Genomic DNA, 19,939 nt, shown 5'->3' with positions numbered 1-19,939 from the left:
AGCATCAGTCCTTCCAATGAATATTCAGGACTGATTTCCTTTTGGATTGACTGGTTGGATCTTCTTGCAGTCCAAGGGACTCTCAAGAGTCTTCTCCAACACCACAGTTCAAAAGCATCAATTCTTCGCCGCTCAGCTTTCTTTATAGCCCTCCTCTCACATTCATACATGACTACTGGGAAAACCATAGCTTTGACTAGATGGACCTTTGCTGGCAAAGTAATGTCTCTGCTTTTGAATATACTATATAGGTTGGTCATAGCTTTTCTTCCAAGGAGCAAGCTTCTTTTAATTTCATGTTTGCAGTCACCATCTGCAGTTGACCAGATTAGGACTTTCCAAAGCCTACTGCAAGAAACACTAGAATTTAATGAGCTATTGATAGGTGTTTGTGGCAAAGGGTTCTGCAGACACAAAGTTTAGAGAGCACTGCAGTTTCCTCTTGGAAGTCCACATTAACAAACTAAAAACCCTGCCTTTAAAAACTTAACTGCTAAACTCTGTCATTTGCTTGACCATAAGACTCTTCTGGTCCAGATATCTAGAATTTTCTGTGAGAACACTAATGTTTGGGAAATCAAGTTTCCTTCTTGCTCAAGTGTTGATTCTATTATTTCACAATTTAACAATTCTTGCACTCAGAAATTAGGTGAAATAAAAATGTGTCCATTGAGGGACACTCATGGCTATCAAAAGGCAACCAAGAAACTCAGTGATAACATTTACAACTACCAAGTATCAAGCAGTTAACCGATGCCAAGCACTGCAGCAAGCACTTTGTAAATACCATTTGATTTGATTTCCATAGGGTCCTTGATGAGTATTTTTATCTTCACTTTTCATATGATGTAACTGAGACTCAGACAGGTTCATTAAGTTGCCTTGGGCTCATAGTAAAGTTTAAAGCCAGGTGCAAAGCCTTAGCAGCTTAATGTCATGCCCCAGTGTTTGTCATTACCCAACTCTGGGGGGGGGTGGTCTTTGTTTCTCATCCTTCTCAAGTCATTCTTCATGTGTGAGAATCTTTGTCTTTTTGTCACTTCACCTTTGATACATCTATAAAATGAGGCTAACTGTCCTGGTCAACGTGTATATTTGGAAGCTTTCACAAAAATAATTATAAACTGTTTTCCAAATAAAAAATGTTCGAAAATAATTTGAAGCTAATGTTGAAGACAAAAAATAAAATTCCATACATAGCTGTATGACTTGTGAGAAAATTGCTTCAATGAATTAACAAGAGGAATTATGTCAACATGATGAGGAAGCAATGATGCTATTTTAAGATGAAATCAGAGCAATTTTTACTGAGAGTCTGTTTTCTCTCACCCTTCTGGTAGACTACTTTGTTCTAAGGTCTAAGAGACTCTTCCTTACCACTGTCATATCATTACTGCTTCTAGAAATGTCCTTTGCTCTTCCTCCACCTATCCAAAGCTTTAAGGCTCTGCTTAGAACCTAATTCCTCTGTAATGTTCACACTCTCTCCTGTATAATCTGTGGTCAGTACTACCCACTGATGCCAAAGACTGACCCCACCTGTATTGATCTGACCTGTCCAAACAGTAAGTGCCTATCTGGGTTCAATCAGCCTGCTATAACAAAAATACCATAGACTGGGTAGCCTAAACAACAAATATTTGCTTTTCACAGTTAGAGAAGCTGGGAAGTCCAAGACCAAAATGCCACAGATTTGGTGTCTGGCAAGAGCCCACTTCGGAGAAGGCAATGGCAACCCACTCCAGTACTCTTGTCTGGAAAATCCAATGGATGGAGGAGCCTGGTAGGCTGCAGTCCATGGGGTCGCTAAGAGTCGGACATGACTGAGCGACTTCACTTTCACTTTTCACTTTCATGCTTTGGAGAAGAAAATGGCAACCCACTCCAGTGTTCTTGCCTGGAGAATCCCAGGGACGGGGGAGCCTGGTGGGCTTCCGTCTATGGGGTCGCACAGAGTCGGACATGACTGAAGCAACTTAGCAGCAGCAAGAGCCCACTTCCTAGTTCATAGACAGTTGTCTTCTCTCTGTGTCCTCACAAGGCTCTCTGTGGTCTCTTTTATAAGGGCATTAATACCATTCATGAAGATTCCACTCTTAAAACCTAATCATCTAGAGTCCCACCTTCAACTACCATCACACTGGGGATTAGATTTCAACATATGAATTTGTGGGGGACACATGCACTCAGTTTAGGGCAGTGACTCAAAGGAAAAAAGTATGCATGTGTCTTGCATCACTCAAGCTCTAGATACTATCCCAGAACTGGACACTAAAAAAAAAACAAAAATTTGAGTAAGTTTTTGTTTTTGTCTTCTTGAGGATGGGACATGTCTGTTTTAACCATTTCATCTTCAGAATCTAACAAAGTCCAGCAAACAATTCTTCTTAAAATTTTTTTGTTAAATAAATGAAAGAATAATTAAGTAGGAAATCTTCAGCTGACAATAATAATGGCAATAATGACATTTATTAAGTATTTGCCATATGGCAGGCACCATGCTCAGCACCTGTATTATATTTACAGAGTCATTTGAACTTTACAACAAACTATAATGTCAGCACTTTTATTAAGACTCCTTCAGAGATGAAGACACTGAGGCACTGACAGCTTGAATGACTGGTCCAAAGTCACAAAGAAATTAAGGATTTAAGCCTCGTCAGTCTAACTCCATGGCCCAAGCTCTTAATAATAAAGCTAATATCAACATCTGGACATTCCAACCACCTTCATAATGTCCCTGATGATGAAAAGGATCCAGAAAGAAATCAGATTGTTCAGGTGATCTAAGGTACAAACCACAGGAAAACTCATAAATTGACCCTCGGTGCAATTCTCTAGTCAATATGTTGCTTCCTGATATACTGATAGGCAAGAGATGAAGAAGAAATTAAGAAAATCGTCATGCCCCTGGAGAAGCAAACAGGCAGGGTGTGATACCAATGCTGCATGGAGCATCTACCAGAAGGACCAACCCATTTATTCACACAAGAAACTTTTCTTGAGTATTTATGTGAAAAATGTATGAGTATTAGAAATACTCTAATGAATAAGATAGTCAACATACCTACCCTCATGAAGCTTCAATTCTGACGGGAGAAACCACACATAATTCAGTAAGCCAACCCAGATAATGTAAGACAGTGACGAATGCTAAGAGAGTAATAAAAGGGGTAATAAAATAAATGATAGTGGAGTGAGATGGCGACTACTCTAGAAAGAACAGATAAGGAAAGCCTTTCTCAGAGATTATCACTGGAATAGAGACTTGAATTAAGGAAGGAATATTCATACAAAAACCTGAAAGAAGTTAAATAATCTGATTTTTGTCTTTTAAAAATCACTACAGCTGTTATGTGGAGAGTGAACTGTTATTGAACAAGTATGGAAATAGACCATTTAAGGGGTCAAAGACCAAGGAGGATGGTCATGGCTTTGATAAGGCCGCATCACTGGAAATGATAAGCAGAAGACATAAGGAAGAACTGGAAAGGGAGGGAAAGGATGTCACCTAGTATGTCACCCTGGGAGCTGCTTTTAGGGAATACTGTTATGGGATCCAAAAACTACTTTTTAAATCCCTATCTTCTTCCCTTAACTTGCTTATCTGTCCATTTCAGAAAATATGTTAATGAGCATCGAAAGTCAATATCCAAATGTGCTAACAGTATAAAGGACTTTGAACTCTTGTACCAGCAATTTTATCCTTTTCAGAGTCCAAGTCCAAATTCCTTCAGGACAGGAGTCTATATACTTTTCCTTCAAATGGCCAGAGAGTATTTTCAGCTTTGCAGCTACAGTGTCTGTTGCAACCACTCAATTTGTATGTAGAAAGCAAAAACTGCAAGAAATGATATGGAAGCAAATGGGCATAGCTGTGTCCTCCCCCAAAATTTTATGGACAATAAGATTTTAATTTCATATAATTTTCCATGCTACAAAATATTCTTATTTTGATTTTTTTCAACCAATTTACAAATGCAAAAACCATTTTCAGCCCATAGAATATACAAAAAGAGGTAGCGTTTGGTCCAAGGGCCACAGCAGATCCCTGCTCTAAGAGGATGCTGGCTAAAAGAGCAGGATCTCTAACAGCTCCCTCCCTGTTTATTTTCTCATGTAGCATCACTCTTATGGGCCCAATATAGGTCATACTGCCTATCTTAAATATAAGCATAAGCCAGATTTTATACTCCCCTCCATGGTGTTCCCCTTGGGACTCAAGGGTCTAATAGCCAGAGTGAGCTCATTTCACCAACAATCCCCACTTTCCATAATGGAATTTAATTATTTGGCCTGAGAAGCATTTAAGTTTCACTATACAGAAAGAGTCAAATAAATAAATAATAAAGGGGCACTTTTGATAGCACCTGCCTCAAAGATCTTAAAGACACTGTCATGCCTGCTTTAATATTTTATGGTGTAGAAATGTGACTGTTACCAGGTCATAAAAATATACTGCTTTTTATACCAGGTCAAAATCTAGGGCCAGTAGTCCTGTTTTGCAGCAGGATGCAGAAAGCCAGACAGGAAAGAGGATAGAGTTACCCCTTTTGAAATCTGAAGAGAGCTATTTAAAGATGATGGGCCAGATAAATTGCATATTGGATATTTTTCTCTCTCCTTCTGCATCTCAAAACAGGTTTCAGAGTCTGCTAGCAGCTGGGGCAACATTCATTATTTACCACTGGAAAGCCAAGAATCTCAGCCTCTGACCCTCCATTGTTGCTTAGGCATATTCTGGGAAGGGCCAAGAGGCAGGCAGGTGTTTCCTGGAGCCAGTAACACATGGTTTCTATGCAGACACTCCAAATTCTCAAATTGGAACTGACACTAGCAATGATCTACCCCAACATCCTACATCCTGGAAGAAAGACTCTTGCTGCATTGTCACTGACTGAAGACAATCCCATCATGGGTTTAGAGAATCTGTCCCCTCCCTGAGCTGCCTTTGTCATCACTGGAGAGAGAACTGGTTGTTGTTTAATTTTCACAAAAATCCTGGAAAATAAGGATTTTTATGTCCACTGGTTATTTAATGTGCTCAGAAGCAATACAGCTGGGCTTTCTTGGTGGTCTAGTGGTTAAGAATACATACCTGCCAATGCAGGGGACACGGATTTGATCCCTGGTCCAGGGAGATCCCACATAACAGAGGACAACTAAGTCCATGTGTAAGCACCACTGAGTCAGAGCCCTAGAGCCCAGCTCCACAACTAGAGAAACCCCTGCAATGAGAAGCCTGTGCACCACAATGAAGAGGAGCCCCTGCTCGCAGCATATTGAGAAAGCCCATGCGCAGCAACAAAGAGCCAGTGAAGCCTTAGAATAAATAAATCTTTAAAAAAAAAAAAGCGTAATACAGCTAGTAAGTGTCAGGGCTAGAGTTTGAGCCTCAGTTTTTATTGGCTTAAAGAAACTGCAATCAGCCCTTTCATCCTCCTCACCTCCCACCTCTCAAAACACTTCAGTACCCAAGGAAAATGACAATTTCCAAGATTGAGATGAAAAAGAACATGAGAGAGTGGGGCAGGGGTGGGGGGAGTTAACGGTTCCACAGCTAGAGTTAGGTACTAAAAAAGCTAATAACTGATGTACAAGCAAACAAATGCAGAGAAAGGTTTTTGGCACCACAAAACAGAGATTAATTAATACTAGATTACAACGGAATTCCTATGGAAGTATACTTGATCTGGACCCCAGAATAACAAAGGAATTCAACATGATTAATGCTTTGAATAGCAAGGGATGTCAGAATGATTTACCTCTTACTACTAAAAGGGCTGCCAGATTGCTTTAAAAAGCTTTGCCTGACCCAGGATATTGGTATCTCCAGTATAATCAGCAATCTGGGTTTACTCATTTGACAGAAGCACTGATTCTTTCCCAATATAGCTTTGTTTTACATATCTTCTTTTCCCCCTTTATCCTCCTTGCCCCAATCTCTCTCCCAGTTTGCGATAATTCTGAAATCCTCAACAAGCCCAGCTAGGTTACCTGAGTGTTCAGAAGAACTAGCTTCAGGCAAAGGGCACTACAGGCAAAACCAGCCCAGACACGAGTTCTAGCAAAAGCAGCTGCTGCACCAACTCTGAAGGGGCTCCTTTACTTTATCTTCTCATTTCCCATCTTTGGAAAAATCTCTGCTGGTGAGTCATTTGTGGCTATAGGTGTTTAAAGCATTTATATGAGGAGAAAGACAGATTGATGCCTTTAGCACAGCCTGCCTGCTCTGGTCTAAGGAGAGGTCAGGAGGATGACAAGAACACTAAAGCTTAAGACGACAGAGTTGGCGCCAACATGCATTTAAGCAGAGACTGAGAGTCCAGAATTCCTGGACATCATAAAGAATCTATTATCATTGTGGTCACTTTCAGCAAGACTGATTTCATTACCATCTGTCTTCATCCACTGCTGCTTGGTGAATAAATATTAAATATGGAACTTTTCCTGGATTCAAGTCACTGAGGCCCAGAGGGAAGCAGTTATGTAACCATGTGATCTCTACACACCTCATAGCCATAGATGAGGCTAGGGGGTCAGTGTGGGGAGTGAGGCGGGTGGCGCGTTGGGAGATGGAGACACTACAGGGTGAGATAAGATCATTAGCTCTACTGAGTTGAAAATAAGTGTTCAGTTCTCGGTTGAGTAATAATTCTCTTTTCAAGGTGGGCAATATTTAAGCAATCATCTCTTGAAAATTGGTCATTACCACCAGCTAATAACTGATTTGTTAGTTAATAGTCCAAGGTGAAGCCAAGGGCAGCAAATGCTCTGACATACCATTCTCTGATGGCAGGATTAACAGGTTTCAAGGGCATTACTGCTATTATGAACCATGTTCACTGATTTATAACAACAGTAATATGTTTTATTTAAAAAAAAAAAAAGTGGGTGCAATGTCCTGGAAAAAAATCATCATTGTCTGGTGCTTTGAAGTTGAATAGCCATTATGCCACATCCAGGAAAAGATCCCCTCTGGTTCAGCAATAGGCATCCCCAATGCTTATAGGCTGGTCCTGGATGACTTGCACACTGTGGGATTAGTGAACCCAGAGAAACATCACTCAGAAGGTCCCAGGCTGTAGCTTTAATTACAAAGACATTGTTCACTTCTTCCTTTAAACATGTTACAGCTGTATATTTTTTTCATTTGCCAGTGTAAGGTCTCGAAGAACAAACAATGGCACCTCTTAGAACTGATATTAATCTAGGCAAAAGGCAGGACTCTTTCATCTCCAACTTCTGAATTTCTGTTTCTTTTTTAAATTTTAAATATTCTTTTTGAATATTTAATAAAGTTTGGTAAAAAAATATCTTATAATTGCCCACTGGGAAATCCTGAGGCTCAGAGTGAGAGTTAATATACTGGTGAGACAAGTCATCCTCCAAACCACAGCACAATATCACTGAGTCCAAGGCAGAGAAGCTACTATGGAGGGATAAGGTTTGGGGATCCCACTGGGAGCTTCCCAGAGAGGTTTCCAGCTGAATAATCACCACTTCCATTTTTGAAGTCAAAGCTTTCCTAGAGAGACTGGAATCATCTCCCCTTTACTATTTGTGAGAGCCCTTTTCTCCCTTCTCCCTTAAGGGCATAACTCTAATTTTATACTTCAAAGAAAACAGGCTCCTCTCCAACTAATCTAAGCTAGTGGTGGCAATTCCAATTCTCTTCCAATGATTAGTTTAAGAATGGGCACGTGACCCAGTTCAAGCCAATAAGACTAAGGGGAGATCTGTAGAGGGATTTCGGAAAAGGATTTTTTTTGGCTCCTGAAATCAAATGTACAAAATGACAGACGTCCATTTTCCCCCCTCAGCATGGCTGGTGAGAAGGTGATGTCGGGAACTACTGCAACCTTGTTGGGATCACAAAAAAGATGTCAACCCAACAAACAAATATGCCGAGGATGGCAAAGCAGAAAGATGGAAGTGACTGAGGATTTCACTTGGTTGAGCCTCCAAATGAACCAACTCTTTAACTTTCCTGTCTTCAAACTTTTTATTATTTGACATCACAAAAAATGCCCAATTGTTTACAGCACATTTCATTGGTTTTCTTTTTCCTTGCAGCTGACAACATTCAATCTGACACACTCTTCAAGTCCACCTCAAGAAACATGGATAAGGAAAGGTTCACAGAGAAGAAAGTGAGGACAAAGTCATCACAGAAGCTTAAATGCAAGGTTTAGGAAACCCAGAGAACATTTAAGTGAGTTCCATCTGAACGAATGATTCCTTGTACCATAAAGATTAGGTAGGGTCTTTCCCATGGCAAATGCCAAAGGACTGTGTATGTTAGCCAGAAAAATAAACACTTATCTATGCCAAATCCCTCAAAAAAAGAAAAAAATTATTAGAGTGCAGCTAGTGTAAATCACCTCACATACTGTATGAAAATTGAGTTAGGAATAATGTGTTATGATCAATCTCGACTCTCAGATTCACTAAATTTGGCTTTCAGGGAAATCTGTTTGAGGGGGGGAAAGCATTTAGTGAAGGTGGTTGCTTGGCTCTCTCAGGGTGAAGAAAAAAATAAAAGATGAGCCTTTGTAACTGATTATTTTACTAAATAAATATTTACTCACTGCCTGTCATGTTTAAGTACTGTTGTCAGGACAACAGAATAGCTGAAGATGCCTCTATCTTCAAGGAGCTCACAGTCTGTAGATTCCTAATGAAAGGTGATTGTGGGTTTCTCGAAGAGGTTAATGTAAAAATAGAAGCTTCAATCATTAGGTAAGTGAGAAAGATTCGTGCATGTAGTTGCCAAAGTCAAAACTGCAAAACATACCACTGACTGGCTCCCAGCCATTATGTGTGTGTGTGCTTAGTCTCTCAGTCATTGTCCAACTCTTTGCGGCCCCATGGACTGTAGCCCACTAGGCTCCTCTGTCCATGGGGATTCTCCAGGCAAGAATACTGGAGTGGGTTGCCATGTCCTCCTCTAGGGGATCTTCCTGACCCAGGGATCAAACCCAGGTCTCCCACATTGTAGGCAGATTCTTTACCATCTGAGCCACCAGGGAAGCCCATGAATACTGGAGTGGGTAGCCTATCCCTTCCCCAGGCATCTTCCCAACCCAGGAATCAAACTAGGGTCTCCTGCCTTGCAGGCAGATTCTTTACCAGCTGAGCTACCAGGGAAGCAAGCCCCCCAATCAATACATGTGCCTGAAATCATCAGCTCTATGTTAAGGGAATAGGTTGTTACTTTTACTTTAGCTGAGACAGAGGCTTTTCACTAGCTAAAGCTTGATTTTTGAACTTCTCAAACTATCACACAATTGCACTCATCTCACACGCTAGTAAAGTAATGCTCAAAATTCTCCAAGCCAGGCTTCAGCAATATGTGAACCATGAACTTCCTGATGTTCAAGCTGGTTTTAAAAAAGGCAGAGGAACCAGAGATCAAATTGCCAACATCCGCTGGATCATGGAAAAAGCAAGAGAGTTCCAGAAAAAACATCTATTTCTGCTTTATTGACTATGCCAAAGCCTTTGACTGTGTGGATCACAATAAACTGTGGAAAATTCTGAAAGAGATGGGAATACCAGACCACCTGATCTGCCTCTTGAGAAATTTATATGCAGGTCAGGAAGCAACAGTTAGAACTGGACATGGAACAACAGACTGGTTCCAAATAGGAAAAGGAGTACGTCAAGGCTGTATATTGTCACCCTGTTTATTTAACTTATATGCAGAGTACATCATGAGAAACACTGGACTGGAAGAAACACAAGCTGGAATCAAGATTGCCGGGAGAAATATCAATAACCTCAGATACGCAGATGACACCACCCTTATGGCAGAAAGTGAAGAGGAACTAAAAAGTCTCTTGATAAAAGTGAAAGTGAAGAGTGAAGAAGTTGGCTTAAAGCTCAACATTCAGAAAATGAAGATTATGGCATCCGGTCCCATCACTTCATGAGAAATAGATGGGGAAACAGTGGAAACAGTGTCAGACTTTATTTTTTTAGGCTCCAAAATCACTGCAGATGGTGACTGCAGCCATGAAATTAAAAGACGCTTACTCCTTGGAAGGAAAGTTATGTCCAACCTAGATAGCATATTCAAAAGCAGAGACATTACTTTGCCAACAAAGGTTCATCTAGTCAAGGCTATGGTTTTTCCTGTGGTCATGTATGGATGTGAGAGTTGGACTGTGAAGAAGGCTGAGCACCGAAGAATTGATGCTTTTGAACTGTGGTGTTGGAGAAGACTCTTGAGAGTCCCTTGGACTGCAAGGAGATCCAACCAGTCCATTCTGAAGGAGATCAGCCCTGGGATTTCTTTGGAAGGAATGATGCTAAAGCTGATACTCCAGTACTTTGGCCCCCTCATGTGAAGAGTTGACTCATTGGAAAAGACTCTGATGCTGGGAGGGATTGGGGTCAGGAGGAGAAGGGGACGACAGAGGATTAGATGGCTGGATGGCATCACTGACTCGATGGACGTGAGTCTGAGTGAACTCCGGGAGTTGGTGATGGACAGGGAGGCCTGGAGTGCTGCGATTCATGGGGTCGCAAAGAGTCGGACACGACTGAGTGACTAAACTGAACTGAACTGAAAGCTACCAAAGTTGGAGACGCCAGAGGATGAGGAGAAAGATGAGGAAGAATATTTGGCTATGGCATAAAGACTATTTTGGAAAAGCTTCTTACATGGTAATTTTTTCTGATTCAGCATTTTTTGATTGAGTTATTAGTCAACCAATGCCATCAGTTAATCTTAGGCCTGACCCCAAACAGAAATTTAAATATCTTTGAATTTCTTCAGTAAAGGCTATGATCAATAGAGAAAATATATACCTTACTTATCCCATCTAAAAGAAAAAGAACTCTTCCTTGCTATTAGTAACAGAAAAGTTAGTAGTTCACCTCTACTCTGTAAAAAAAAAAACCCAAAAGATGTATGAATAGTGTTCTGAACTTAATTTTTTTTAACTAAGACAAACCTGATGATGGGGACTAAGTTTGTCTGCCTACTTCCTTCCTATCCTCAATCTCCACCATCCTGTTTACAGAGCCCTCCTTGCTCTTTTTGCAACCCTCCCAGGCACTCAGCAGTCCCTGAATTGTAGTCTCCTAACCAGACCTTCCTTGCCCTCATAAGCACCCTTCATTCTCCCCACTCTCCCCACACTCTGCCCTCATCAAAAATTCATTTAATCAGTGTGTCATCCCTTTAATATAAGAATCTGGGAAGCAAGATGCTCTTAGTGGATATGAATTGGTTAATCTGATACCTCTCCTAGATAAACTAGATGCATTTTTTACATAAACCTTCCAAGATAATACTCTAGCCCTCTAGTTAAGGATTCTAATAATGAGGATTTTTAAGTACCCTGGGAAACTTGAGAAGGGAGTTGGGGTCTACTCCTAAAAGCATACCGGCAAGTCACTGGAATTTACTTAGGGCTGGTCATCTCTTGAACTGGTAAAGAATCTGCCTACCAGTCCAGGAGATGCAAGAGATGCAGGTTTAATCCCTGTGTTGGGAAGATCCCCTGAAGAAGGCAATGGCAACCCCTTCCAGTATTCTTGCCTGGGAAACCCCATGGACAGAGGATCCTGGTGGGTTACAGTTTGTGGGGCACAAAGAGTCGGATGCAGCTGTGTGACTGAGCATATGCTCACGCGCATTTCCTGAGTTCATCCAAACAGTTACCTGAGATGCTTCTATGAAACAACTGACACGTTAACAGTCCTGTTCCAGAAGATCCCAGTACCCACCTGATGTTGGCTACAAGCTGAGGACTGTGACACTTCTAGAAAGCACTCTTGAATTGCATCTAGACATTCATTTCCATTAAGGAAGCAAGAAGATGCTCTGCTTAACAATGACAACCTTCCCCTGTATATTCAAGGTGGACTAACCCATAGTAACAGAAACATTAAAATCCCTAAGTCTTAAAATAGTAATGTGTTGTTACACATAAAATTTGAGCAGCACGCCTACAATAGACAATTCAGAAACCCAGGATCCTTATATCTGGGGTTCTGTCATCTGTAATCCATAGCTGACAAAGCTCCCTGGGCTTCACCTCTGAGCTAGGGGCATACAGAAGAAGGAACACAGAATCAAAAGAGATCTTGGGACCTCGCTTGGAAATGACAACATTACTTTAACCCACATGCCATTGACCAGAACTCAGTCACATGCCCATCAAACTGCAGAGGAGGCTGGATAATGTAGTTTAGCTGTGTGCATGATAACAAAGTAACAGTATAGTGAACTCTATCTGCCACACCCTACAACTTAAAGGTCTGATAACTACACTCACTCCATACAGGCCTATTACTGACCCACAGCTGCAGATGACTGCATCTGACCAGACTTGAGTTGTCTCTAACAGCTTCTCCTATGGGTTTCTGTTTCTGAGACTTCACAAAGGTTCTTTGCTTGACCCAACTTTATTCAGGTTCCTGAACCTTCTCCAAGGCCCATGGGTGCACTTCCTTGAAAAATCTAGTTTTAGCAAGAGCACTAAGTTAGTTTAATCAGAACCCTCACCTGTGATAGCTGATCACCTTCAATATTGGATCAGGTTCCTCATACTCCACGGTCCCTCAGGTGATGTCTGATCACCCTGGCCTGTCTTCAGCAAGAATCCTATTAGATCAGTTTAGCCAAAACCCCTCTTATCCCTGATGTTTCCTCTTAGCATTTTCCACCCACTGATCCCCACCCTGTTCCTTTGCTATCAATTCCCATTTGCCCAATTTGTATTCAAAGTTGAGTCCAATGTCTCTTCCCAGCTATAAAATACTGTTTCAGTGGTCCCTATACTGTCACAATGGTCCTGAATAAAGTCTGCCTTACTATCTTTAGATGATCTAAATAGATATTCCTGCAAAGAAGACATCCAAATGGACAAAAAGCATGTGAAAAGATATGCAACATTGTTAGTTATTAGAGAAACGCAAATCAAAACTACACTGAAGTATCACTTCACACCTGTCAGAAAGGCCATCATCAAAAAATCTACAAACAATAAATGCTGGAAAGGGTGCATAGAAAGGGAACCCTCCTACACTGTTGGTGGGAATATACATTGGTACAACCACTAGAGGACAGTATGGAGTTTCCCTAAAAAAACTAAAAATAGAACTACCATGTTATTTAACAATCCCACTCCTGGGCATACATCCAGAGAAAACCATAATTTGAAAAGTAAGATATTAATAGATGCACCCCAATGTTCATTGCAGCACTACTCACTTATATCCAAGGCATGAAAGCAACCTAAATGTCCACAGACGGAGGAATGGATAAAGATGTGGTATGTGGAAAATTACTCAACCATAAAAAAAGAATGAAACAATGCCGTTTACAACAACATGGATGGACCTAGAGATTATCATACTAAGTGAAGTAAGATAGAGAAAGATAAATATCATATGATATCACTTACATGTGGAATCTAAAAAGATGATACAAATTAACTTGTTTACAGAATGGAAACAGACTCATAGACTTCGAAAACAAATTTACAGCTACCAAAGGAGAAAGGTAGGGGAAGGATAAATTAGGAGTTTAGGATTAATATATACACATTACTAAATATAAAGCAGATAATAAACAAGGACCTAGTATATAGTACAGGGAATTCTGCTCAATATTCTGTAATAACCTATATGGGAAAATAACCTGAAAAAGAACAGATATATGCATATGTATAACTGAATCACTTTGCTATATACCTGAAACTAATGAAACATTGTAAATCATTTGTAGACCAATATAAAATAAAAATTAAATTAAAACAAAATAAAGTCTGCCTTACCACCTTTAACAAGTATCAACAAATATTTTTTTCTTCTTTAGCAGATTAGAAGTATGACCTTTATGAGATAAAGTTAGTACTCTCAGTTATGATAGATTCTTCTGGAAAAATTATCTTTCATTTGAAAAACATTATACACCTTCCAGGAAAAAAAAAAATTCCCCTTAGGAGTTTTCTGCTCTGGTCCCCAAAAATATATATCCATGGATACTTAAAAGTCTGAGAACAACAAACAAGCAAATACATAGGCCTCTGAAAACCCCACCCCTTGAGTCTGAAAAGCTTTCCCTGCTGTGGACCCATAGCATTTCTGTTTCATTGGTCACTTCACAGAAAGCCACAATCAAGGAAGACTAATTCAAGGATCATAAAGACTCTTTGATCCAGGGATCAGCTTTTCGAGGCATTTACCACTTATGGTCCAAGTCCATCCGCTTCATCCTCAGAAAAACTTCTAATTGCCTGGAGGGATACTCACTGCTTTCAGTGAGAAACCAGAGAGGTGACATCTAGTTTGTATTCAATAAGATAATTATTAATTCAATATCAAATTATTAATTTATGCCAGAAACTAAGTATGTATGCTGTCATCTTACAGCATAAATAATAGAAGAGATAAGACCTTGGACCACACTTTGAGAATCTCTAATATAATTGATTCCCACTCCCAGCTGGCCCCATCCAGGCAGAACCACATGGCTAGTTTGCCTCCTCCATCTGAGCAGCACTGATAAAAAGAGGAAATGACTATTTTGTGAATGATCGACCTCATGCAAAGATAACATTTTTAAAACTGAAGGTAAAAGCAAATGTTGACTAATGAATATTTACAAGCAAAAGTCCTTTTTTGGCTTTAAGATGAGTTTTTTATTTCTTAAGTATATTTATCCTGCAATCTCAAGATTTATTGAGTATGTATTATTTCCCACAAACTATTCTAAAAGGCTTTACACGTATTATTCCATTTACTCCTGAAAATAATCCAGTGAGACAGACATAATTCCTGTCTCCATTTAACAGATGGGCAAACTAATGCCTTTGTTAAGGTTGTATTAATAATATCTCATATTTGTATCAGGTACTACAGATTATTAAAAAATATATATTTTACTTGCATTATCTCATTTGATTCTTACAACGTAGGAGGCAGATAGAGCATGTCATATTTTTCCCTTTTAGGAGAGAGAAAACTGTTGCTAAAAGAAGTTAGGTTACTTGATCAACATCTCTCAGGATTTTGAAAGTGAAAGTGAAAGTTGCTCAGTTGTGTCCGACTCTTTACAACCCCATGGACTATACAGTTCATGAAATCTTCCAGGCCAGAATACTGGAGTGGGTAGCCTTTCCCTTCTCCAGGGGATCTTCCCAACCCAGGGATCAAATCCAGGTCTCCCACATTGCAGGCAGATTATTTACCAGCTGAGCCACAAGGGAAGCCCACAAGGGCTCAAATCTAGGTTTCCTAATTCCCAATCTCATTGCTCCGCTACATCACACTACTCTGCTTCACAAAGTACTCAGAGAAGGCCACTTTATTTCAAGAAAATGGACTAAATGAAAAGTTAAATTTGGGGCATATCTTCATACTTTTTAGTTCAGTTCAGTCGCAGTCCAACTCTCACATCCATACCTGACCACAGGAAAAACCATAGCCTTGACTAGATGAACCTTTGTTGGCAAAGTAATGTCTCTGCTTTTGAATATGCTATCTAGGTTGGTCATAACTTTCTTTCCAAGGAGTAAGCGTCTTTTAATTTCATGACTGTAATCACCATCTGCAGTGATTTTGGAGCCCAGAAAAATAAAGTCTGACACTGTTTCCACTGTTTCCCCATCTATTTCCCATGAAGTGATGGGACCAGATGCCGTGATCTTCGTTTTCTGAATGTTGAGCTTTAAGCCAACTTCTTCACTCTCCTCTTTCACTTTCATCAAGAGGCTTTTTAGTTCCTCTTCACTTTCTGCCATAAGGGTGGTGTCATCTGCAATCTGAGGTTATTGATATTTCTCCCAGCAATCTTGATTCCAGCTTGTGTTTCTTCCAGTCCAGCGTTTCTCATGATAAATAAGCAGGGTGACAATATACAGCCTTGACGAACTCCTTTTCCTATTTGGAACCAGTCTGTTGTTCCATGTCCAGTTCTAACTGTTGCTTCCTGACCTGCGTACAGGTTTCTCAAGAGGCTGGTCAGGTGGTCTGGTATTCCCATCTCTTTCAGAATTTTCCACAGTTTATTGTGATCTACACAGTCAAAGGCTTTGGCATAGTCAATAAATGTTTTTCTAGAAGTCTCTTGCTTTTTTGATGATCCAGTGGATGTTGGCAATTTGATCTCTGGTTCTTCTGCCTTTTCTAAAACCAGTTTGAATATCTGGAAGTTCATGGTTCATGTATTGCTGAAGCCTGGCTTGGAGAATTTTGAGCATCACTTTTCTAGTGTGTAAGATGAGTGCAATTGTGTGGTAGTTTGAGCATTCTTTGGCATTGCCTTTCTTTGGGATTGGAATGAAAACTGACCTTTTCCAGTCCTGTGGCTGCTGCTGAGTTTTCCAAATTTGCTGACATATTGAGTGCACATAGCAGGGGTCCATTCCACTCTTTGACATTCTGTAGAACTCACCTGGCAACGGCACCCCACTCCAGTACTCTTGCCTGGAAAATCCCACGGACAGAGGAGCCTGGTAGGCTTCAGTCCATGGGGTCGCTAAGAGTCGGGCACAACTGAGCGATTTCACTTTCACTTTTCACTTGCATGCATTGGAGAAGGAAATGGCAACCTGCTCCAGTGTTCTTGCCTGGAGAATCCCAGGGACGGGGGAAGCCTGGTGGGCTGCCGTCTATGGGGTCGCACAGAGTTGGACACAACTGAAGTGACTTAGCAGCAGCAGCAGCAGCAGAACTCACCTGGAGAGATGTTATTCTACAACATTCACAACTACTTCCCCAAAAATTCTTGAGAAAGTCTTCCTCAGAAAAGGCTGAAAGTGCACTTTTAAAAACAATTGAGTCTGTCTGACATTTTATATCATCTCAATACACCATTTATTTATCACTATTTTACTGATGTCACCAGTTCTCTACTTGACTTCCTGGTTTGGCTATATTTAAAGGAGTACTGATTATCAGCTTTGATACTTCTTGTCAAAAGAAAAAGATACTCCATCAATTTCTTTCCATCAGCCTAGATCCTCACAATTAATTTCTTTACTATTCCTATCAAGAAAGATAATCAAATAGCCTTAAGCAAATGAGAGAACAAGTTTATAGCAATGAAAAGACTAAAGAATAAAGGAGATTAGAAATGTATTCTATAAACTAGCCATCCACTTATGGAAACTTTGTTTTTAACTTTTATATCTTTTCCACAGGAAAAAAAAATAAACAAAAATAAATAAAGTACTTTTTCTAAAGTACAGAAGGATTTAACTGCACATTTGTGGTTTTATTGGTTTTCCTAGAATTTACTACAATTCCAGAAATTAATTTATAAGTAATGGCAAGCATGGGATTGCAACCAATATCACGTGAAGAAAAGGAAAACACCTCAAAATGTTCTAATTGGCAAGAAAATACTCATCTGTGGCTGGCATAGCCAAAGAAGAATGGCAAATTTCACATACCAGACTTGGAAAGCATTATCAGTTTTCAGAATCTAAAACAACGCAATATTGTCTTTCCACTCTTTTCTTTTTCTTTTCTCTGTTCCTAAGCTCATTCTCCTGAAGGAATCTCACTGAAGCAGGAATATTCATCTTAGCAGAGGACCCATGATGCCACTTTCTTCCATCTTGCTTTGGTCATCCTCTACTTTTTAAAAGAAGGGTCCTGTGTCATTTCTATTTTACAGCTCTCTTGACAAATATGCTGCTGCTGCTGCTAAGTCGTTTCAGTCGTGTCTGACTCTGTGCAACCCCATAGACGGCAGCCCACCAGGCTCCGCCATCCCTGGGATTCTCCAGACAAGAACACTGGAGTGGGTTGCCATTTCCTTCTCCAATGCACAAAGGCGAAAAGTGAAAGTGAAGTCCCTCAGTCATGTCTGACTCTTTAGCGACCCCATGGACTGCAGCCCACCAGGCTATTCCGTCCATGGGATTTTCCAGGCAAGAGTACTGGAGTGGAGTGCCATTGCCTTCTCCACCTGACAAATACGACTAGTGATAATTATCATTAAAAAAAATTGACTATATTAAAATTATATTTCAAAGTTCCTTGGTCTAGTAGTAATGGTAAGCAGCTTTTCAAATATATAACAAGCGCCTCTTTGACTTTCTAGGTGTGGTATCTACTATGCTCATGCATGTGCGAGCTGAGAAGGAGCACAGATTACATGCTGTCATTTATGTCTCAGGGGGTTGCACCCCTCTCACCCAAGTGTACGCCATGTGGACACAGCTCCATTTTTATGAAACACTACTCTACCCCAGGTATCTTAGAACAGTCTCAACTCTGGGCCTGTGAAGCTCAAGCAAGGAAGAATCTAGCTATTAAAATAGGAAAAGACTCAACATTAGAGGGCCAGTATATAAACGGTGAAACATCAATTCCATTCAGCTATTTAAAAACATTCTTCCAAAGAATATTAATGATGTGGGGAAATGCCAACAATAAAACTTTTTTTAAAGAATAAGAAAAAATACACTCAAACATTAATAGAAACATTCCATCTCTAGATGATAAGATTATGAGTAGTTTTTGTTGTTCTTTATGTTTTTTCTACTTTTCCCATGTTTTCTACAATGAATATCTATTACTTCATAATCAGAAGAAACAACAAAGGCTAAATATTGAATAGCACAAAAAAGAACCTTTAGGAAAAAATCTATAAAATGCTAGTCCAGAGCTAGTGGGACTAAGTAGGTCATTATTACAAAAATCAGAGCCCCAGATTTCCCTCCACACTCATAAATGTTTGTCATCATCACCTCATTATATATATTTACATCCCCCACAACACTGAAACCTCCTAATTATCAAAGCCACATCTCAAGTTCTTTATCATCCCCAAAATGCTTAGTATAGTACTTTGTATAAAACAGGTGTTCATGAAATGTAGTGTGAATTGCTTTATGAGAGCATGATGGTTACAGGATCAGTGTGTTTAGGCAAAGGCCATCAGATGACAGGAAGAACTGAGGACCCAGACCCTTGAAACTTCAAGTAAGTATGTGAAGTAAGAAAAACTGATGAAAGAGTCAAATGTCTAGGAAGTCAGGCAGAGCTTACCTGGTGGGAAGGGTGGGTTAAAACAAGCATCTAGGAAGTCAGCTGAGTCAACAACCCTGAAAGCCAAGACAGCAAAGCATTGCTGAGTCTGTTTCAGCTTTCTTCTAAGCAGGGTAGCCCTAGGATCAAGTATGCTGGTGGCTACCCAGAGTTGTCTCCTGCATACACCAGGTCCAGATGGTTTGACTGAAAAACAATTGGGCCACAGAAATTTAGTTAACTGAACAATCTACAGCAGCAATAAAGAATTCATTGAAACAACCTAGTCCCACAGTAGAATATCTTTTAAAATGTCATTTATTGTTGTTTTCCACATTTCAAAAACAATGCATTTTCATTAGAGAAACATCTTGGATGACTAATCTAATCTAATCATGTTAATCAAATCTAACATGTCCAAAACCAAGCTCCTGATGGTGCCTCCCAAACCCCATCGGCCTGCAGGTCTCCCCATCTCAATTAATGCACTTCCATCCTCACAGTTGCCATGGCCAAAACCCTGGATTGACTCATGATTACTTTCTTTATCTCATATCCCATACACACATAGCATACTCCCCAGCAGGCCTTTTGCACTTGCTGTTCCTTTGGCTAGCATACATTTTCCCCAGACATCCACCTCGCTCATACCCTTATCTCCTTTAGGTTTTTACTCAAAATTTACCTCCACAGTCAGACCTTCCCTGATGGCCTTCTTTAAAATTGAGATCCCTCCCCAACACTCTCTGCCTCTTCCCTGACTCATTTTTCTCTGTAGTACTTTTCACCATTGAACCTATTTTACTTAATTTTTTTGGCTACCCTTTCTCCCAACTGATATGTACCTTCAGGGGTGCAAGTTCCTCTTGTCTTTTTTTTTACTGCTTTCTCCCCAATGGAGAGAATATGGCTGACATTTAGTAGGGCCTTAATAAAATTT

The 19,939-nt window shown here is 40.1% G+C and overlaps 1 long non-coding RNA gene across 1 annotated transcript in view; it reads right to left on the bottom strand.

Annotated features, from left to right (window-relative positions):
- Positions 1-19,939, bottom strand: part of LOC147369785 (uncharacterized) — a 142,747-nt gene that overhangs the window by 83,344 nt on the left and 39,464 nt on the right. The window contains exon 3 of the long non-coding RNA XR_015167881.1: positions 19,021-19,206. This is a non-coding gene — a long non-coding RNA (uncharacterized LOC147369785). The remainder of the gene's footprint in view (positions 1-19,020; positions 19,207-19,939) is intronic.

Source organism: Bos grunniens, chromosome 7, assembly GCF_055505025.1.
Source record: "Bos grunniens cultivar Pamir isolate PY7600 chromosome 7, Bosgru_T2T1.0, whole genome shotgun sequence".
NCBI classification, from domain to species: domain Eukaryota; kingdom Metazoa; phylum Chordata; class Mammalia; order Artiodactyla; family Bovidae; genus Bos; species Bos grunniens.
Note: the sequence above shows the minus strand (reverse complement) of the source record. Positions and strands in the feature narration are given on the sequence as shown.